Genomic DNA, 23066 nt, shown 5'->3' with positions numbered 1-23066 from the left:
AAAGGAAGAACCCTCCAGTAATTGGCAAGCTAACATGGGATTCAGGACCCCAGGGTTGCCACAGACTATGTGACTTTGGGCTCAGCTCTTCATCTATGTGGTGGGGGGTAACAGCACTTCTCTATCTAACAGCGGTGTTGTGAGGATAGAAACGTTAATGACGATGAGGGGAACCTAACAAAGACTGGATATTTGTATGGATACCAGGAATAGCCAGAATTATCAAAATAGCAGCACATTTTGGAAGGAATATTAAACCTTGTGATTCAGGGCTTAAGCATCTTCTGACTCTTAGAGACCTATGTGGGGGACAGATTATGCCACATCTGCCTACGCTGCTGGGTTCTAAAGCCATCCTTTGAAGCATTTGTTTGTTTGGCATGTTCTTAAGTGCACAGGGCACTGTCCAATGGCAAAGGCTTCATGAGCCTAAGGCCATTGCTGAGGGAAGCCCTGGATGGGAACATACAAGTGCCATGCCTGCCAAATATGCCTGTGACCTTTGCACAAAAGAGGAATGCAGTTCTGTTGGGGACGTGTCCCAGTTTCACAGTCAGGGCTACTGTAGGTATGGCTGAAGAGGCAGAGCCCTTTGCATCTGGGTATCAGTGTCCTGAGAGTAAGGAAGCTCTGACTGAGAGCTACAAATACACCATTGAGCTCTGGTGAGCAAGCAGTGTTTCCAACATGCGGAACAGAGGAGGAAAAAGACAAATACGGCATTTGGGCAACAGTTGAGCGTATTTGCTAATTAGATCTGAAAAGGTCAGGCATGTTATCAAGGAACATACTGTAAAGGTCAGGTGGAGTATATACAGCTAAGCCTAGGAGGAATGGGTAACCCCCGTTCATGTCCAGCTAAACTCTGCCACAGAGACTCTGAATTCTCACCTTCCCCTCATTGTATTAAAGGGGGCTGACCACAACATAGGTTTCAACTTAAATAAAAGTGTCATTGAACTTTTCCCTTGTCCTCATCCAGATCCTGGGAAGCCCCTACAGCAACGTGACCGACCAACTCCCTCACATCAAGAGTTGTTTGCATCAAGAGTGGCTTCAGCTACTGGCACAAGTGGGAGGTATGAGAAAACGATGTGGCTGCGCAAGGGAGAACGCTGGTCTTGTAGATGTAATGAAATATGGGATTCTCCCCATTTGAAAAAAGAGAGAAGAATGATGATCATTATTAATTAGGCTCTATGTGATGAATTATTGTACACATTTGTATTTGTCATCCAGTTTTTTGCATCTGCTGGATTTATAATTGAACATTGAACTCGTATTTAATCTGCACTTTCTCTGACATATCCTAAACCCACTAGTGGTTGCACTAAGTGACTAAGTACCCTGGTCACTGGGTCCAGCTGAACTGTACTTGATGCAGGACCTAAGAAGTTGGAGAGAAGTGTCTTTATACTTTACCTTTACATTCCTCTGCTCTTGGGGACAGCTCAGTGGCACCAATTCTAACACCCTAGTAGCTCTCATTCACTGGAACTTCCAGGGAATGTCCTGAGCAAGGAGATAACAGAGCAAGTGCCTCCATGCAGATTCAGATCCCAGTGGATTCATGTGGTTTGGAGGCAGATCTGTAACCTGTTCAGAGAGGGAGGGACCAACCCTGCACAATGATCAGAGAGAAACTTTACAAGGGGGAGCCTCAGAGCGTTCTTCCGATTAGCCCCTGCTTGTAGGGACAGATCTAACCCTAAAGAAGAGCTTCATGGATCAGTGAAAACAGGAATGGTTTGTAGCAGCAAGTTCAACTCCTGTCTAATCTACTGTTGGAATAGTTTGCATTCTCTTAACTATAAGACTTGCATGTGTTATGTAGGAGGTCAAACAAGATGCTCACAGTAGTCCCTTCTAGCCTTCTAATCGATGAATGAAAAACTTCTGGACTTGGCCCAAAGGGTGGACTTTCGGCAAGTCTGTGCCACACTTTCCCCAGCTGTAAAGCAGATGATAATACTTACCTGTGTCTGAGGGTGTAAGACTTAAATAATTAATGGTTGGCAAGAGCTTGGAGACCTTTGGATGAAAAGTGTTATTAACCACACATTAAAAACATCTTTTCTTAAGCAACTTGCATCTGAGCCCTTTCCCTCGGTTCAGTAATGTAGGAGATAGACACCCATCTCTTCACAGAAGGAACTCTTTGCAACCCTGCACAGCTCCAAACCAAGAAGAGACCATTTTCCAGAGGATACAAGTTTTCAGTTATTCCACTGAACAACACCCCTCAAAATGCAGAGACAATTACCAGACCTCCCCCACTCTGTCCCCAGGAGTGAGTCTCTTCACAGGCTGTGAAACCCTGTCACTCAATATCTCCCTCATCTGTCACTGTGACACTGCCCTGGGCTGCACTGGGATTACAGAGCAATGAAAAGCTCTGTTTGAAAATGCATTCCTGAAACCCCCAAGGAACATGGTTTAAGCTCAGCTCTTATCACATGTGGAGGGAAATACGGGCCTGCAGGGAATGGTTGAAAGTCTCCTGCTAGGGTTTGACCTGGAGGGTAATTTAACACAAGGGCTATGTGTTCTGGCCCCAGGTGTCCAAGTGGCTTTCATGTGCAGGAAAACTCCAGGGCCTCAGTATTTGTCTATTTCTTGGCGTGGTTTTGCTTCAAGGAACCACGGCTCAGAGGGGAGTTATTCTGGGCCAAGTTCACGTTCACATCTCCCTGCAAGATGCCAAGCACAAAGGAACTGAAATACCATGATTAGAGCAAGGGGCAGATTCTGTGCTGCACCCTCTCAGAGACACAGCACAGGAGGTGTGACTCAACAGGAGGTGAGGCAGGGGGGCAAAGGTGGCTTTCCATCATCTTTCCATCATCCAGATTCTGGGCTGCTGTGGAGGTCAAAACAGGCTCTTGCATAAGTTACTGTAGCCACTGGGGACTGCTCTCACTTACAGCAGGCTCCCCAGGCTGTGCTACAGCCCAGAATACCAGCAGCACTCAGCAGTACAAGCATGCTGTCTCCGATCTATGATTTGTTCCCTACCTGGGCATGCCCCCTACTCTGGGACTGCTTACATTGACCCTATGCTGCTTCTGAATTAAGAGAATTCTCCTCCAACCCACTGTGGCTCCTTGCCAACCCCAACAAAGCAGCATATAAGTGATGAGGTCCAGAACTGGTCCCGTAGTGTTATTTTGCCTCCATCAATGGCCCTTTCTCATTGCAAAACAATGCCTTGTGGTAGGTCATACAGTGAGTCAGGGACAGAGCTGAGATTAGAACGCCAACCTCTTGATTTCCGCTCCCTTTAACCCCCCAGCACGTCTCTCATCTTTCTTCACGGCAGTAACATCTGGCAAGAGGTTCTGAATCTCTCCTACCACGGAGACGTTTCCTCACCTGGTACAGTTACTTTCCTTGAGACAACCAGGGTCCCACAGCTTGATTCTCGAGGCTCAGCTGCAGTGACATGAAAAATGCACACACAGCTTCTACACAGGGAGACTTTTAAGTGATTGGGTCCATTGTAATGTCTGGCAGCCATCTGTCAGACACTAAAGTAAACCCCAGCTAACCCAGCATGTGTGGTCTAATGTAGAGCTGAGCAAATAATTTATCTGATGAATTTAACCTCTTTTGCTGCTGACTGAATATCTGTGAGCAGGTCACCGTTTCCTCCAATTCATTCATTATTCTAGTATTGACTAAACAGCTTTTTGAATTTTTTACTCTGTGTCATTAAGACAAATCCAAAAAAAGAGCTTAGTTTTGATTGGTCAGATGAATCATCTGGTGTTGTTTCCTGATTGGATAAGCTAGCAAGCAAATGTGCATGTGAATTTAAAATTAATTTCCCACCCTTATTCACATAGGTGACATTGAAATTCACTTTCAAGGTGCCAGAAAAAAACCTCAGTGTCTGGAATGTTCATAGGAAGTGATGCAAACAGGGCAGTAGCCCGCTCACAGAAAATTTCATTTAAAATAAAACAAATATTTGCAGAACATTTTTGTCTTATTCAACATCTCTCTAGGAAGATGGAGCATGGGTTTAGGCTTTGGAACTCTTTGGTTCGATTTTTTGCTCTGCCACATACACTATGTGATGTTGGCAGTCTTTTAGGCCCATATATTTAGAGAAGTAGCAACTAGAGTTGGTCAATTTTTTTTTAAAACAAAAACAAAGACATTTTTCATTATTGTTGAAATTTTCAGTGGAAAATGACGACTTCCTATGGAAACCCAAAAATGTTTTGGTCCAAAGTTGCCAAAACCTAAAACATTTTTGGCTGAAAACCAAAAGAAACTTGGTTTTTCACGGTTTTGTTTTCCGATGAAAAATTGAATATTTTCAAAGGAAGCAGGCATTTTTCTGCAAAGGTTTTTGTTTAGTTGAAAAAATAATTTTCAGTCAAAACAAGGTTGGATAGAAATTTTTTCCAAACAGCCCTAGCACACACTAATTTTGACTGCCTAAATTAAGACACCTTGGGCTATTTTTCGCCGAGATCCTGTGCACTCACATCTTCTCCACTGATTGCAGTCTGAGGGCTTGGCTACACTGGCACTTTACAGCGCTGCAACTGTCTCACTCGGGTGTGAAAAAACACCCCCCCGAGCGCAGCAAGTTTCAGCGCTGTAAAGCGCCAGTGTAGACAGTGCCCCAGCGTTGGGAGCCGCGCCTCTTGTGGAGGTGGGTTTTTTTAGAGCACTGGGAGAGCTCTCTCCCAGAACTCTGCTGTGACTACACAAGCCACGTTAAAGTGTTGCCAGTTTAGACCAGCCCTGAGTTGTGGGTGCTCAGCACCGCTGGGCACCAGGACCTAGGTGTTTCAAATTAGGAAGCCAAACTCTGGACTTTAACTGCTCCATGCCTCAGTTTACCCACCCACAAAATGTGGATAATCAGAAATTATCTACCCCAGGAGTGTTGGGAGGTGCTTTGAGATCTCTGAATAAGCAGCACCAGAGAAGTATAAACCAGAAGAAAAGTTTGTTTGTTTTGAGCTTCATTTTGAAAACTTTAAAATGTTAATAGGAAACATTCTTCTCGTCATTGGCCTAGTCTACGGATTTAAGGAAACAACATCTGTCCAGTGGCATCCAACCAACTGGAGTCTCATGTTGCATATGGAAAAGGAACAACTGCTCAACTGGCTTGCTCAGCTCAAGCTGTTTTAAAACTACCCTCCCCCATACAGTGCCTCTGCTGTAAAACTTGTACATGTTGCACCATTCAAAAGAGAAAAACGTGGCACTTCCCTAGATCCTTCCATCCCGAGGTCTCAATGTGCTTTTTACAGCCATTAGTTAAATGAGCTTCACAATCTCCCAGTGAAGCTGGTTAAATATCATTATTGCTAGCTTGCAGAGGGTGGGGCCAAATTCATCCATAGTTTAACTCCCGTGTGCCCTTACACTCAGGATGAACAAGGCCCAGAGACATGGTGGGACTTGCCCACAGTCACAATGAGTCAATATTAGAGCTGGGAATAGAACACAAATGTTCTGCGGTCTAATTCTCTCTCTGCAAAATACATTGATTTCAATGGGAGTTTCTGATCTCCTGCAAAAGCAGAAGAGAGTGGTCATCCCTGTGCTATAACCGCTAGACAAGGCTTCCTCTAACCAGCTGCAATAACCATGCAGGGTGGTCTCTGGGCTTGGCTGTGAAAATGCAGTTACACCATCATGGCTTCCAGAGAGGCCGAGGGAACTTCTAAAGCAAACAATTGCCCAGTGCTGGGGAACAGGCCATTGTGAAAGTCCATGTGCCCATTGTACCAGCTCTTTCAGTAAACAAGAGATGCCCCCCACGCAGCCCATGCTGCCCACAGTAAGAGAAACAGCACAGCTCAGCACGGTGCTGCTCCTTGTGGTTTGCAAACAGGCCAGGAAGCGAAGCCAGCCTAGAGCTGAGGCTGTGAGAAGGTGGCTGGCTTCTTGCCCAATACAGCGTTTCGTTTTTTCTGAGGCCACACGGAACCTCATGTTGCCAAAAAAGGAAGTGGGAAAATATTACATGCAAAACCAGAAAATGCTGCCTCTCCTCCTCCCCTTTCAGAGGCAGCATCTCCTCAGGGCTGGCTCCAGTCTAGGAGGAGCCAGCTGCCGTCATTACCACCTGGCTCTCGTTCTGCAAAGGAAACAGTGTGCATGGTGGCCTGCCAAAAACCGCTCCTGACATTCCCTGTACTCCTAGCTGCTGTTAAATGACTTGGCTCTGAAGTGCAGGTGTCACTTTGTGCTCTGTCCCCTCCAGCTGTTAGAGAAGCTCCAGGCCCTTCAGTGGAAACGGTGCCAGTTTTTTTTGCACTCTGTGCTCGTGCAGTGTTAACAGCCCTGGAGACGGATGTGATGTCCCTGGCTCAACCTTGCACAATTGTTACGAAAGCTAAGCAGCCCGGATATACACTCTGCTTACGGCCGACCTTACCAGGATGATGAGGACAACAACACACTAATATTTTTCCTAGCCTGTCAAAATAGGGGAGAAAGCTACTCTCACAGAAAGAGAAGAATTTTGCACAGCTGCTTCTGCACAGCAAGTGACATGGCAAACTCGCCAATGTTGCCTCCCTTCAGCCCTGTCCTGGAAGAACCCTCTCTAGATGTCTCTATGATCCATTTAATCCATAGTCTCCTTGCTGAGACTACGGCCCATGGGACCAATTAGTCCCACCTGCAATGATGGTTTTGCAATGCAGATGCCACTTCACCTGGAACTGGACTGAGATCAGCACGCCCATTTCAATAACGCCAAAGAGCTCTTAGATGGGAACCAGCATTCACCTTTAATGACCTGAGGCCAGGTTCTTAGTGGGGATAGATCAGTGTAGCTCCATTGACCAAGCTGTGTTGAGCGACGCTCACTGAACATCTCCCTCTTGGTCTGGAGCCAGAATGGCTACCTGAGGGTACGCCCCCTATACTAAAACATCCACTTTCAACAGAACTTCTGAACACTTTCAGCGTTGCTCCCGATTTAGCTTCACGCGTCCCAGTAAAATCCGTGGAAGCGATTAGAGTTTATGGAGCCTTAATTCACATATCAGAGGCACAGCTTGGCAGTGTGTTTTGAAGAGTCAGGTCCTTCACTAAGGGCGTTCCACTCACATAAAGCAGTGTGGGAGGTGCATTTGTTATCCAAAACCCTGGCAAACCAGGCAGCAATAAAGAAGTTAACATTATTTGGCACCTGTGTTATACATAGTTCAGCTGAGGATTTCAAAGCTCTTTACAGGCACCAGTTAATTAAATCTCAGAACTGCAATGAGGATGATATTTTACAAGTACATTTAAAAAATACTTGTCCTCAGTCTCCGTGTGAGCTCATATCCTTATTTACAGGTAGGGAAACTTGAGAAGTTAAGTGACGTGCTCAAGGTTACATAGTCAATCGGCGACAGAGTCAGGAATAAAACTCAGGAATCCTGACTCCCATTTCCTTTGTCCGAACCGTCTGAAAGAAATTCACCATGTAAATCAATAGGAGGGGCTAAATCCTATGTAACTCTTTGAAAATGAAAAGGTAAGTACTTGGCAGCCCATGAGTAGGAGGGTAGAACAAACTGATTATTTTAACCCTTCTGACTTATGGGACATGTGTCTTGTACCCCTTTCTTCCTCCCAGAAGCAGTGGGTTGTCCCAGTCAAAGGCATTATGAGAAGAGCCTATGACGTTTCCTTGAAGCAGTGAGCAGATTCCCCCAACACGTCTCAGGCTAAGGCTATGTCTATACTCCGCAGCTTTTAGCGACACGGCTGTGCTGCTACAGACATGCCGCTAAAAGGTGCGCAGCGTAGCCACTGTTAGTAGGCAGGAGAGAGTCTCCCGCCAACAAAAAACTACCACCCCCAACGAGCAGCGTTCGCGTTGTCGGCAGGAGAGCGCACCCACCAGTGCTTGTCGTCGAGAAAACATTTGTCTTTCAGGGTGTGTTTTTTTTAACACCTCTGAAGGACAAAAGTTTTGTATTTCACTTGCCAGTGTAGACAAAGCGTAAATGCACTCAGCAGAGGTAACCCAGCAGTCTAGCCCAAGCCCTGGCTGCAATTCCAAGTGGAAAGGCATCCTACTTCCTGAAATAGCATTCACCCTTCTCCAGCCCCTCCCTACAGATGGTCTTAGAGACCCGGGGGGGGGGGGGGGGAGAAGTTACATAACAGAGGCAGAAGAGGGTAGGAATGAATGTTAGAACTTGCTAAAATGTGAACCCTGGAGCCTTGTGGATTCAGTCTCTAACATCCATCAAACATGATTAATTTTAATGTCACAACATTTTAATGTCAATTACTTTTAATGTCACTGCTTCTCATTCACTGATGCAGCCACGTTTCGTAGCTGGTAATAAATTCCCCCCACAGAACTTTTAGGTTAAAAGAAAAAAATAAAAGTAATACATAAACAATGTCCTGATGCCTCTCTGCTGTCCTAAGGCTCCTGACATGGTGAATTTGGCTGAGTTTCAAAGAGCATTGCTGTGGAGGATTAAAGCACTGTATCTGAGGATATTGCACTTAGGGTCAGATCACTCCTTAGTGAACTATGTTTCCATGTGTTGTTACTGACTATGGGACTGATTTGTCTGCTGGAACATGCTTTATCTGCTAAATACAGAGCTGTGTCTCAATATTAGTAATTATTATATATATTGTGGTATTGTCCAGGAGACCAAGCCATGGACCAGGACCCCATTGTGCTAGGTGCTGTACAAACAGAACAAAAAAGACTGTCCGTGCCCCAAGGAGCTTACAATATAAGTCTAAGACAAGAGACAACAGATGGGGACAGACAGGAGAGCACAAGGAAGAGTTATGGCAAGATTTGTTTTTCTTCATTTTCAACAACTGCTTCCAAATGGCACAATAAGGATCAGATCCTGCGCCACTGAAGTCAAAGGGAGTTTTGCCACGCTCTTAAATTAGAACAGGGTCAGAGCTGCACAGCACTTGCAGCTGGACATGCTTAGGGTATATCTACACTGCAGTAAATCCGTGATGCCAAGTCTTAGAGCCCGGGTCAGTTGTACTGGGCTTGCGGGGCTAGGGCTGCAGGGCCAAAAATACTAGTTTAGACAGTCCAGGTCAGGCTGGAGCATGGGATCAGAAACCCAGTGCCGGGGGAGGGTCTCAGAAACCGGGCTCCGGCCCAAGTGGGAACGTCTACATTGCTATTTTTAGCTCTGTCGTCTGAACCAAAGTCAATTGAGCCCGGTTCCGAGACTCAGTGCCCTGAGGTTTTTTTTTTGCAGTGGAGACGTACCCTTAGAGAATTCTATGTAACTATACCCACAGAGTGGGGAGTTAGATTTTTCAATGAATGCAATTGTGCACGATATTTTGCATTCCCAATACTGGACACAAAATTGATGCATCGCTAAAAATCAGGTTCCTTAGGAGAGCATCAGAGCCCATGCCTAAATTTAAGCAAATGCTTAAGTCCCAATGGCTTCTTCATCACGCTTTTTATTAGAAATTTGAAATAAATGTGGCTAGACAACAAAGCAAAATAACTGTTGCTAAATACCGTTAAGAAAGTATGACCCAATTGGAAGCTTCAGTGCTGGTAGTGAAGCAAAATCAGTGGGCTTTAGTATCTGGGCGAGCAATACTAACTAGTAGTAGTGAAAGTGGCACGCCTACCCCTCTGATAGTAGTAGTGAGATGATTTTCAAATTGGGGGAATTATCAGGTACTGGGCTTGCGATTTAGTGTCCACTGGATATTGGAATATTAGGAGATAGATACAGTAGGAAAAATGGGTGGGGCACATGGTAGAGGGGTTCTGTGAAGGAGCTGACCAGTGAGAGGTTATTGCAAAAATATAAAGTAATCAGGAAGGTGCAAAGTCATTTCACATCATTTTGAATCCACCTGAATATTGTGGGTTTGCATACTAGACTTGAACTCAGATGTTATTGGGTTTTCATCCCACTTGGCAGAGACTGGAAAGGAGCAGACTGAAAAAGCCAATACAATAAAAAGTGAGAAATGGAGCAAAGAATGGATAGACTGCAAAACAAATACATGGAGAGAGAGGGAAAGGAGCAGAGATGGAGAGAGAGGAAAAAAATCCAATGAAAATATAAATGCAGTATTTTAATGGACTGATTAGTGTGTATGCGCATCACTTCCCTGTACAGAACAGAATATGCTCTCCTGCCTGTCGTAGGCCCTGTAGGGCTAATTGCTAATTGAGAGTGTCCTTTAGCTCAAGTAGAGGCCTGTGGCCTTTGGAGCAGGAGGACCTGTGTTTTAACTCTGCTATTGCAATGAGGTTTCTGGTTGCACTGATGTGCAGCATAGCAACAATTGTGAAGTTTTAGGCAGCCACAGGTTTGTTAGAGCCTATTATATGTATGTGTGTATGGCACTTGCTTATGCCAGTCTAATTTGGGTGTGGGGGAAAACCGGGCTCTTCTATCCCTATGGCTTTAGACGGGCCACTCTACAGCCGGAAAATCATTTCTAGGCTGAGTCAAAAGCAATTGACTCAGCCTAGAAAAATAAAAGTAATGGGTTTAAAGGATAGGTAAAAGCGATTCAGGAACTCCAGCCTATTTTGCACATTTTAACAATAGCGTGAGAGGCTCACAAAACCTCAAATCTTACGAGATCCCTAAAAATAAAGAATAAAAAATAATCATCCAAATTTTCCAACCGTCAGAAAAGGTTTGATATGATTTTGGGGTGAGAGTTTGTGTCCTTTCTTATTTCCTCTGAACTGTGGGGCCCTGAACACTAAGCCTGTTGCATTATCAACTATCATGTGGAATAGATAGCAAGAAATAGACAGGAATATGACAGGGACATAATGGATCAAAACAGGAGAACAACTAGACACTGAAAATTAAATGGCCCGTAAATTTAGAACAAACAAAAGGAACTACTTTGCTTGCACAGTGTGGCTATGGCCTGTGGAATAGACTGCCAGAGGGGGTCAGGGCCAGTGCAGGTGGGATTTTAAAAGGCCTGGATAATTTTATGAGCAACATTCATAATTATGCAGGCTAAGGCTTAAGCAGATCACTACAGGGATTAGGAAGAAACCATTTACTCCCTCTGCATCAATGTAGAACATTGCTTAGATGACTAGGTGCACTATGGTAGAAAGAAAGAAAGAACAAAGGAATAAAAATTTGAGAGAAAGAAAAAAAGGGAAAAAACCCAGACAGAAAATGAGAAAAAATAGAGAGATAGAAAGAAGAAGAGAGAGAGGGGCATCAGGAATTAGCCACTGCCGGTTGCAGGGCACCAGACCTGATGAATCAACAGTCTGGAAGGGCAAGATTAGTCTAGTGGTGGAAAAAGTCACAAAGGATACATCATTATGTAAATAAACAGAGCAGTTTGCTGACTGCAAACTATGGAGAGACTGTAGCTTTTGTTGCGTTATGTTTTCTTTGCTGCTTGCTTTGCTTTGTTTGCTGGTGATAAGTGAAACAACGATTGTCCCATGTGAAATTCAGTTCTCTTCCTGGCAATGCTAATTCTGTATTCCTGCCCCTTTTACATTTCAAATGGACTCGTGCTGTTTTGTTATTGAATATTTATTCATTGGAGGAGCCATCATGAAGCACGGGCAGCTAAATTTAGACCAAATCCTTAGGAAGTGCTGAGCATCTGCAACTCTAGTGGAGGTCAGTGGGATTTAAGAGAGTTCAGCACCTCTTGGCCTACAGTCCTGAGTAAGGATTTTGGATATGGCCCATAGAAAATAAGTATGCACACGGGAAAAGGGATATGAAATATTTGCAGATTTTACTATACAAAAGCAAAGCTACACAGTAACAAAAATCAAACAGTTAAGATCAGACCCTTCTTAAGGGGAATGAGAAAAGGACAAAAGAGACTGTAATAGGGTGGCAGTTTTTTCCTAGAACACTCACTCGTTAGCAGGTGCTGGTCCTGCTGGGAAAGGGTTAAGTAGGTTCTGCTAACCCATTGAGGCCTGTAGTACATTATCCCACCTGGATATAATGGAGATGGGAGTGGGTCTATAGAGAGAAGATCTAGGGTGTGGGCTGAGCGGTCTTGAAGGAGGAACTTAGTTTCTTTTCTGTTTTAAATATATCCAAACCCAGGGAAAGGGGTGAGTCTGGACTCCACACACAAACATCCACTCAGAGAAGCCATTAGAGATGAGTAGAGTTAAAACATTGAATACCAGTCTGTGTTTTTCTATGTGAATTTATCTATCTTAGATTTGTAAAGAACATCTACCTCCATCTGAGCATTGATTAGTTACTGTAAAGCACTATGTACCTCCATAGAACTATGGCTCTGATTCAGTAATGCACTTAAAACCAGTTAAGCCTGTGAATAGTACCAACATCAGTGTGAGTACTCACATGCTTAATATTACATATGTGCATAAGTGTCTTGCTGAATTTGGGCCCCAATCAATAAAATAATGACAACAAATGAAAGGTAATAAAATTAATAGATTTTAAGGCCAGAATGGACCATTTTGATCATAGTCTGATACCCGCATCACACAGGCCATAGAATATCACCCAGTGATTCTTGCAGCAAGTCCAATAACTCGTGGTTGAATGAAAGTGTCACTTTTAGTAATTCATCCATTTTTGATGTAGGGATTTCAAGAGTTGGAGAATCCACCAGACCCCTGATGAAATGTTCCAATGGTTAATTAACCTCACTGTTAAATTTTAGAAACTTGATTTCCAGTTTGAATTTGTCAATGTTGAACTTCTAGCCATGGAGTGTTGTTGCGACTTTGTCTGCTAGATTAAAGGCTCTCTGACATCAGACATCTAATTACCCCAGATGTTTTAAAAATGTTTACTGTATTATTTGAACTTATTTTTCTCACAATGATACAGACCAAGGACAATTGGTTCACATCTTTGCACATTATATCCTACTAAACTCCTGTTGCTTTCTACGCTGGTGGCAGGGATTGTCATGAACTTGCACTCCTTTTGCAAGGGGAGAGCTTTATCATGGACTAGGCCTAGCTGTCAGTTGATATCAAGATCTGAAACTCATTCAGAACTGGCGGGAGTTTATATAACTGGGTGAGCTGTTTTTAATTCTCACCCTCCTTTTAATAAATCGAGTCGTTGCACAGCACCTTGCAATCTGGGGAAGTCTCTGGCATGTCTTCCTTGCATCTATGCAGGCCTGGACACATCCGTGCTTATTAAAAAACATTTACTATAAATGGTAATCAGGTAAACTATAGAGATCTGCCAAGAGACATGAGACAGCACATTCTGATGAAGCTTCTGTATACATCTGACAGCTAGTATAGCCCAGAGTCGCCCCCCAATCCCAAACAGTTTGCATTCCTTCCCCAAGCTAAACTCCACTCAGCTGCATTGTTTAAACAAGCCAAAAAGCAGCCTTTGCCAGTGGTTTAATGGAGGGACCTTTACTCTGACCCAGACTCTCTTCAGGCACAAGCTCCAAAACAAAACACCATTTACCACACTCAGCTTGTTTATGTGTGTTTTGCCATCACAACTCAGGCAGAAGAAGATGACCGCTGGGATTCAGGAGACCAAACCATCCCAGTGAAACCTGAGGCTACATGAAACTCAACACAGAGTCGAAACCCAGACTTAAGTTCCTCCACAGGTTCATCAGCCTTTCTGCCTAACTCCTGCATCCGTCTTCTCTAGCATATATATCCATCCATCCCAAAAGCCAGAAGCGTTGCCAAGGTTCAGCTGACTTACATACCCAGCCATCTAGCGACACCTTTCTTGTGTGCCCATCACATAGTATTCAGGTGCTGGTTACAAAACTTGTCTTCCATTGAAATCGTGTAAAATTGGCACTGTACATATTGTTATACAGACCATAAGTTGACCCTGTTTTGTGCCACATTTGTCCCTTCCATGGTGAGTTTGAAATCACCTCTCTAGTGTACATTGGGGTATTGAGTCCCCCACTCTGTGGCATCTCTGTTTCTCCACACAGCATACCCAGAGTTCTTCCACTGTACACCTGAGAGAGATCCCTTAGGTTATGGCTACACTGTGATAAAAGACCTGCAGCGCAGCTAGAGCTGGCCTAGGTCAACTGGCTCGGGCTCATGGGTATTGCAGTGCTGGCATTCAGCCTCAGGCTCAGCCTTGGCTCTGAGATCCTCCTGTCACACAGAGTCGCAGAGCCCAGGCTCCAGCCCAAGCCCGAAAGCCTACACTGAAATTGTACAGTTCCACAGCCCAAGCCTGGCAAGCCTGCATCAGCTGACCCAGGCTCCGAGACCCAATGCTGCGGGTTTGTTAATCGCAGTGTTGAGGTATCCTTAGAAATAGGTCCATAATTCTTTGAGCTGAGGAACTCCCAACAATCCCTTCTTACACGACTGATTCCTGACCAGATGCAGAGAGAGTTCCATGTCTGCAGTAGGCACTGCGTTACCAGCTCTTCACTCATGGAAAGAGGGTTGGTGATGGTGGGCAACTGGAATTTTAGCAGCATGAGCAAGGCAAGACAAAAGACCCCCCCATCAGCTCAGGAACATACAAAGGAAATGGACTGTTTGGCTCCAGGACGACAGATCAAAGATTTTGAGCTTAGCAGGATTCAGATAGGGATTACACATTTATAGAGATCAAAATCCAAAATTACACCAGATAGAATTATTTTTTCTTTTTTTTTTTTTTAAAAGAAGGCACAAGCCTCCTGCTTCAGGTCATAATGCAACCAGTGACCCCCAGGGGCTGGGAGGAGATATTCCCGATGGGCAAGTCATGATGGCGTTCCCTGTTCTTTCCTCTGATGGGGTTTATCACCTCTTCATCTGGTGCTGGCTACGGTCAGGAGCAGAATAGTGGACTATCAATCTGATCTGGTCTGGCAATTCCTAACTTCCTATTCCTGTGAAACAAACACTTGTTTTAGGACTGCAAGCAGACTGACTCACTGACTAAATTTATTCTAAGAGAGGGAGTGAAATGCTTGTTAATTATGGGCTACTCTTGGCATTCCAAGCCAGTGGACAGACAGGGAATGAGGCAATCGTGACAGCACCTTGCAGAGCTGAGTCTAGAACATAGGTGAATGTGGGTGGTATTGGCCCATGTGCCAGAAAGGCAGGGCGGCTAGAAAAGCATATTTGTCATTTTCTGTTAACAAAGATACGATGGATCGTGAAACAGGGCACAGCAATTGGGGGAAAGCACGTGTTTCTGCGTTTCTCACGGCAGTGTTTTTGCTCTTAGTTAGGCCTCATCCAAAGCCTACTGCAGTCAATGGAAAGTCTCCCCCAACTCCTCAGAGCTTTAGATCGGACATTAGGCCCTTTAACGGCACATGGCTAGAGCTTGCTGAGTAACTGTGCACCAGCTCTGGCAGTGATGAGAATGAGCCAAACTGCACCCTCAGTTAGATGGGCCAAATTCCACTGGAATCACCTGGGCTCTGTGCGGCTGCTAGTTACAGCACCGTGCAGGATATAAGTTGTTCTATGTAGTCCAGTAGTGTCTAGAGGCCCCTTTGTGCTAAATGCTGTACACATAGGAAGAAACGTTTCTTGCCCAGAACAGCTTGCAGTCTAAGGCCCCAGTCCTGCATTGTGTAACACGTGAGCATAGGCCATGGACGACATTAGGGTTCTGGGCAGGCATAAAGCAATCCACCCATGTGCTGCTCAATCAGCATCAAGGTCTAAAGAGATAAGGCAGACAAAGGGTGGGAGAAAAGGAGTATGATTGTCCCTGTGTTACAGGGATGGAACTAAGACCCAGACGTGACTTTCCCAAGGTCACCCAGGAAATCTATGGCAGAAGCAGTAACTGAACACAGATCTCCTGAGTCCCAGTCCAGTGCCTTAGACACAAGAGCATCCTTCCTCTTCAACTCGATTAGAGGTCCACTGCTTGTGTGTGTTATAGGGAGAGAGACGGGAAGCAGGCAATCAGCAGGGCAGTGCGTGTGCAGTTTTCAAACTGGCCCCATTCACGGTCTGTCTCTCTCTGTACAGGAAGAGATTCAGAAGGGTTTATGTATCCACTTAGGATCCGATCCTGCAACGAGATGTGCATAGGCAGATCCCAGCGGCTCATTGGAGCCAATGCAACCCTCTGGGTATCTCGACACAGACCCTGGTTTACAGTGCCGTGGGACCTGAGCTTATGGACTCAGTGTTTCCAAGCCTGCACTTGAATGTCCACATTGTATTGTAAACCTGGGCTTACAGTTGCTGGACCCGGGTCTCACAGCCGTGGTAACGCCTCCGTACGGTGCTACGCAGCCCTTCTGACTTGCGTCTGCTGCTTGAGCTGCGTCCACACTGCCAAATGACAGGCCTTGGGCCTGAGTCGCAGTGGGACTCAGGCTCTGACCCACCCTCCAGCAGGGTCCTAGGACCTCAGTCCTGAGTCTTTGCTGACCCAAATTAGACTGATTTGTGTATGGATGGAACGGGGGGATCGAGGGGGAAGACAAAACTTGAGTTAGACCCCAGTCTTAATGTACAGTGTAGACATAACTTATGTGGATACAAGAGTCCCACTGTGAGTTTTTCTTTGGGAGGCTGGAGCCTTATTCTGTGGCCATAGTGCCTGCTGGCAGTATATACTGATGACATGACTTATGCTCCTACTCTCCTTATTTTAAACTCCATATTTACTCCCCAGTTTATAACTTCCTTGTGTCTCCAGACCAGCAAGGTGAGCAGAAGAAGAATTACAATGGCTTCATCATGCTGCAAAAATTATATTCCCTTTGCCTATAAATTAAAACACCATCCAGAGAAAGGCACTCTGTAAAAGCTATGTAAAAGCTATTGTTATAAAGAAAATGATAGGATGGGGGAAGAAATCTCTATGAGGCAGAGACAGCAATGCATCATTGGCGCTGGACCGCACTCATGTCCAAGTATGGCCCTCTTTAGCATCTAGAAACAATACAAAAGTGTGATTATCTGGGCCAGACAATTGGTGTCTCCATTTGCCACTTATATTAAATACAAGCAAACCCACTTTCAGGATTCTGATTGTTTCATAAGACTCACTTGGGACAATTATAGGAGTTGGCATGATTATAAATCTTGCCTGAGATGCCCTGTTTGGTTAGTGATGAAACCAATTCCTCTTCTCCCATCCATTCTCTTAACCTGACATGACATCAGGACACTTCTATTTTTCTCTAAGCTAGAAACTGCCAGATTTTATGTGGGTTGGTGGGTGGATTGTTGATGGGTTTTTTTTCCAGGGTTGTTCTATTCAGGCTGTTACATTCAAAACAACATTTTCCTCCCAGATTAAAACATCTGGATTCTGTTTATTGTGCACCAAGAAGACAAGATTCTGGGATCTGGAGGGGTTTTTTTTCCTTTAGGAAGAACAGCTGAGTGTATGTTTCTTGCAAAATTTGTAGAAGAGCGAAGTAAACAGCTTTGCAACTCCTGGAGAATTCAATTTTTTTCCTATTAAATAACGAAGCAATACTCAAACTCCATCAACGGAACACATTATGTGCCTAGTTACTAGGTTGATGGGTGTAGTATAAATTAGAATGATAGGCAAGAACGGCAATAATCTTTAACCTTTAATAATCAATAATCTAAATAATCTTTGGAAAGGACATTAAACAGTAGCAACGAATACTTTGCATTTATACAGCACTTTTCATCTGAGGGCCTCAAAGTGTTTTACAAAGTTGAGTAAATTATTCCCATTTGACAGATGGAGAAATTGAGGCATAGAGAGAGCGAATGACTTGCCCAAGGTCACATAATCACAAAAGGAGCTAAGAGAAGACCCCTTGGTTCCTGACGCACGCTCCACCTCTTGTTCTAATAGCTAGACACTTCTGCCTTCTCTAATATATTATAATGATAATATCGAGCTGTTTACATCCATGGAGCTACCAGTGCTTTAGAAAGGAGGTCAGTATCATTCTCCCTGTTTTACAGCATGGGAAACTGAGGTAGAGAGAAAGTGACTTGCCCAGGGTCATCCCGCAAACCAGTGGCAAAGCCAGGACTCAAATACAAGTCTCCTAAATCCCAGGGCAGTGCCCTATCCTCTAAGCCACACTGCCTGCCCCCATGCGGCCTAGAGAGACAAGGTGGGTGAAGGGTAGCGTAATAACTTTTATTGGACAAACTTCTCTTGGTGGAAGAGACAAGCTTTCGAGCTACACATAGCTGTTCTTTAGAGCTGGAAAAGGTAGCCAGAGTGTCACTACCACAACTAAATAGAAGGTGGGACAGACTGTTAAGCATAAGGGATTAACACGTGTTGCAAGAAGCCACTTACAATGAAGTGGGCAGTTAACACCTCTGGACGCGTATTGTGACTGCAAACAGCATGGAGTTCTGAGACCTGCACTATTTCTCAAATGCCTCAATTTCTAATGCATACCTATAAACTTTGCTTGCATAATATATTTTACTTGCTTTGTGGATTTATAATGCACACAGAGAGGAACATGAACCATGGCAGCTATTTATAATGCATGCAGAAGTAACATTTATCTGCAGCATGGATCCTTCCTGTGTGCACAACATGAATTACCAATGGTGTGTGTTTACAAGGAATGTATAATAATTACCTGCTCAATTACAGTGGTTATAACACATGGCTGGTCAGTAAGCATGGCCTGTTTCAGGACCACATGAGCCTCCTGCAGCAGAGGACTCATGAATGGGTTTGTTTTTAGTTTCTAATTATAATAGTGAAGGTAGTTTAGACAGGGGGAGAAATTAAGGCCCAATCCGGAGAGGTGCTGTCTTCATTTGGAGCTGAGATCTCTTAGCTTTTGCCCTCAGGATCAGGCCCTAATGTTAGGCATCTCAGCTCAGGGTATTTTCTCTTTTCCTTTATGTTATCAGTCTGCTTGCCACATCCTTGCTGAAAGGGATCCCTCACTTTAAGCCCCCTCTTGGTCGGTTAGGATGGCCTCTTTTGGTTGAGGATTATAGGCACTGACAGTGCTGACACAGAAGAATAAAACCCAGAATGATTTAAAGCAATGAGGAGGGCTCATCCCTCAAGATCAGGAATGTGCAGCTAATAGATTCCTTTCCTCTTATGGCACTGATCAGTTCTGGGCCTACCCTCGCAGGGGCTTCCAGCAAGTGGGAGTCATTCATGCTCCAATTGACTGTTTCATTTATTGAGTCTGCACTTTTAAATTATTTGTCTAAAAACTTGTTATAGCCATAAATAATAGCAGCAATTAGACCTTATGTAGCGTGTCTCCTCCCTGGAGCTCAAAATGCTTTGCAAAGGAGATTCAGGATCATCACAAACTTTTTACAAATGGGGCTGTGGCACGGGCGGTGAAGTGTCTTGACTAAGGTCAGCGAGAATACAGCTGGGAATGCAACCCAAGCCTCCTGCCCCCCCAGTCCAGGGCACTACCCATTGGGCTATTCTGCCTTCCTGAGGGAGGGGCTATATTAAATGCAGTGTGGCCTAGAGGGTGAAGCAGCAGACAAGACTGCAGGAAACCTGGGCTCAATTCCTGCTACTGGTACGTGGGGTGACCTAGGGCAAATCACGTCTCACCCCGTGCCTCAGTTTCTCCATTTGTAAAACAGACATAATGATAGTGATCTCCATCGTAAAGCACTTTGGGTATGTCTACACTGCAATAAAAACATCTGCAGCTGACCTATGTCAGTTGGGCTACAGAGCTATAAAATTGCAGTGTTGATGTCTGGGCTTGAACTGGAGCCTGGGCTTTGGGCCCCTCCCTCCCCATAGGGTCCCCGAGCCTGGACGGTGACAGTGCAGTTCTCTAGCCCTGCTGCAGGTGTTTTATTGCAGCGTAGACATCCCCTTTGAGATCTAAAGCTTTCTATAAAAGCTAGGCATTATTACTAATGCAATATAAATATTGCATCATAATAATCAACATTTTCATCTTTTCTCAGAAGCAAACTGGAAGCCAGCGGAGAATGTGGAACACTCTTCTGAAGAGGTGAGTCACTGCGTATTGTACTAGTTCGGCGCTTTTCAAGTAGAGCGCATTGTTGGGAGGTTGCAAAAGCACAGATCATTGCGAAGAGGTTCACATGAAAGGGGAACAAGCAGAGCCCCAGGGCCAGTGGGAGATGAAATGAGTCTGTGCGTGCCACCAAAATCTCCGAAGATCCAAGGGGCCCTGGTTTTCAGAAGTGCTCAGCACCAGCCACTCCAGTTGAAGTCAATGGGAGCTGCCGGCACTCAGCATCTCTGAAAAAGTCAGGCCCAAGAGTAATGGATCCAGCGTGACTGCAGAATGTAAACCATATGGGCAAAACACTCATGTACAGCTCCAAGAGAAGTTACAGTTGCAGGCCTGTACCATTCTTGGAGATGTTAACCCCAGTTGCTTAGCGTCACTTCCAGTTGAGGTCAGTTGTTCTCAGTGTTCCAGTGCTTTTGATTCATGTATGCGATTGTTTGGACTATAAATGTCTGTCTAAGATTGTGAGCCCCTTGTGGCACACAAGGACATGGTCTGTTATCTGTTCAGCTCGTGCTCAGCAAGCAATACATAAAATAAATCTGTACAATAAACCAATAGAATTAACCACTTTCCACCTTATCCTGGCTGAGCCTAAGCAAGTTAGACTCCACGTCCCCATCTCTCTCAGATACTGGGGAAGAAACGATGCTTATGATTTAATTCATGTTTACATTACAGTAGCACCAAAGGGTGGCCAGAAGTGACCTGGAAGTCATGCCTTTCAGAGAACACAGACAGGAACATACCTGTGTCACATGCAATGATAATACAAACCCTCCATTCAGGGAACTGGACTGGAGTGGGGCATAATTTTCTGTCTACACCTCATGCCCAAACTCTCCACTCAGGAACTGATCTGGGGTGGGCTCAATTCCATATCTGTGGAGACCCTGAAAGGCCGTATTTGCCATTTTATAAAGATCCCTGACAGTGGTTCTTCCTCTCTGCCAGATCATCAGTTAAACCAAAAGATGTCTGTACACCAGCAACTAGCAAGGGAGACTGATGGCAAGCTCTTTTACAACAGCCAAACTCCACTCTCAGCAAAAGAAGTACATTAATTCCTTATGTTCCCAAAAGCTGGATGTTAATACTCCAGAGGCTCAACACACCAGGTGCTTTCAGTTGGGGAGAGATTTTCCATCCCACTGACATGATAGTGCTTGAGTCCAGAGAGGCAAGCATGTGCAGGGAATATTCTGGACTCAACCAGGGGGCCTAACACGGCCAAAACCACAAGAGGAGACATGCATGCTGAGTGAAAAGAGCCTCGGCATGCCCAAAGCATGTCTCATCACAATGAAGGAAGCCAGCAGCTATTGAATAGGCCTCTGCTGTCCATGTAAACCAAGTTTTACGGTACATATGGCTGGAGAATAGGAAGCGACTGAGAGGACTGATTGGGCTGGGTCGGGGAGGGAGTGGGCATGCAAAGGTTTTGTAAGGCATAAAGTGTTTGGCTGAAAAGATGATGGTGGTTATTATTATTATTATGATTATTATTTATTTGTCATGTGGCAGCACCTAGGAGATCTAGTCAAGGACCAGGATCGCATTAGGTTCTGTACAGACACCAAACAAAAGAACGGTCCTTACCCCAAAGAGGCTACACTTGGCAAGTGGGGCCTCTTCATGGAAACAGGCTTTGAAGTAAGTGTAGCTTTTACAATCTTGTGTTGGGTGCAAAGCTTCATCTATCAGTGTTCAGAGGGGGACCCATATAACCCCCCACCCAATGGGCCAGCCCTAGGCATTAGACATGGGCTCCTAGGAAGAGAGGAGCAGACAGTGTTCTGTTTTCTCCAGCGCTCAATGTGGGGAAACCCAATGGGAATCTCACACTAGCTGAATGAGTTTTCTGGTCTCAGCTCTCCAGTCTTCCATTGAAGTCTCAAGCAATGCACGACACACAAGCAAGAGCAGGGATTCGTCACAGGGCCTTAAGCACAAATGACTGGAAGCAAAGCAACAGGAGTTAAGCATCTAACCTGCTTAGGAGCTTTTGAAAACCCCGCTAGGCATCTCTCTGCTCCTGCAGGCACCTAAATACCTTGGAACATCTGTTCCCAAGACCACAAGCCCCAACCTTTTTCTAAGCAGCGGCAGCAGGCTTTCAGAGGGGGCACATCAGGCACCATGCCAGGAAGGCGATGAAGCTCAACACTGTGCAGCCAAGGCAGGACTGGAGGCAGAAGCACCGTGATTCCCAGTCCTTTCGTAAGCACCCATTTTCATCTTCCACACAGGCAGCAGGTCACCTCTCTGTTTGGTCAGCAAAACCTGGTTAACTTCAGTGGAGTTGCAATAGTTCAACCGAAGGGAAAACATAGCCCAATAGGAGCTTCTCTTTGTCAGGTCACTGCCATTGCACAGTGCTAAACAAGAGTGAATTCAAAGGATCCCCCTGGCTGGGAAACGCCGCGAGACTGTCTCTAAAAAATAAAAACCACCCCGCACTGGCATCTTCTGCTCCTAAGTGTCGATTTTAAAGCTTCCTTCTGGGTGTTCAGTACAACCCACTGTGATGACCCACTAGTTTCTGCTGCTCGCTTAAGATAGTCTTCACCGTATACCTTCCTAGGTCCTTTGTGATATGGTGTGTGTGTGGATTTTTATCATTGAACCTGTTTCCAGAGACAGAAATCAGACAGCATGGGTAGGCAAACCTGAGCTGGCTTGGATCAAGCTAGCTTGCTAAAAATAGCAGTGTAGTCATAGTGGCATGGGGTAGCCACCCGGGTACATACCAGGGGTCCCAGGTGGGATGGTTCTGGGGTGGTGGCCTGTGCTGACATCCTGCCAATGCTGCTGTTGCTAGTCAGCTAGCTCGATCACAACTCAACTTGTGTATGCTTATACCTGCTGCAATGCATGTCCTGAGTCACTGCAGCACAGCCATACCCTTACAAAGGGTCCATTTCGGGGCAACTGTTCTGTGGTTGCTTCAGCTATGGAAAAGTCAAAAAGGGCTGGGAACAGTCCATTGCCTTTAGTTGCTCTAGGAAGGAGCTCTAATAGGGGAGACAGATGATATTGGCATCTTGAGTAATTTATTTAACAGGCCAGTTAAATAAATCCTTCCACATGCATGAATTATATCAGCTCCTCTCCCCAGTCATGTTTCCCTCCTAGTGGAGCCTTTAGAGAGAGAA

At 45.0% G+C, this 23066-nt stretch overlaps 1 protein-coding gene and 1 long non-coding RNA gene across 3 annotated transcripts in view; one reads left to right on the top strand and one right to left on the bottom strand.

Annotated features, from left to right (window-relative positions):
* The window catches only part of LOC119564008, a 55780-nt gene extending 34216 nt beyond the window's left edge, over nt 1-21564 (top strand). The window contains exons 5-7 of one of the 2 annotated variants that reach the window (XR_006286969.1): nt 983-1079; nt 19838-19884; nt 21436-21564. This is a non-coding gene — a long non-coding RNA (uncharacterized LOC119564008). Of the gene's footprint in view, nt 1-982; nt 4263-19837; nt 19885-21435 lie in introns of those variants that run through there. The other variant, XR_005222871.2, reaches the window with a different exon arrangement.
* Nucleotides 1-23066, bottom strand: part of LOC102932612 (CXADR like membrane protein) — a 69142-nt gene that overhangs the window by 28218 nt on the left and 17858 nt on the right. The gene's annotated exons all lie outside the window — the stretch shown is intronic.

This window comes from Chelonia mydas, chromosome 22 (genome assembly GCF_015237465.2).
Source record: "Chelonia mydas isolate rCheMyd1 chromosome 22, rCheMyd1.pri.v2, whole genome shotgun sequence".
NCBI classification, from domain to species: Eukaryota; Metazoa; Chordata; order Testudines; family Cheloniidae; genus Chelonia; species Chelonia mydas.
Note: the sequence above shows the minus strand (reverse complement) of the source record. Positions and strands in the feature narration are given on the sequence as shown.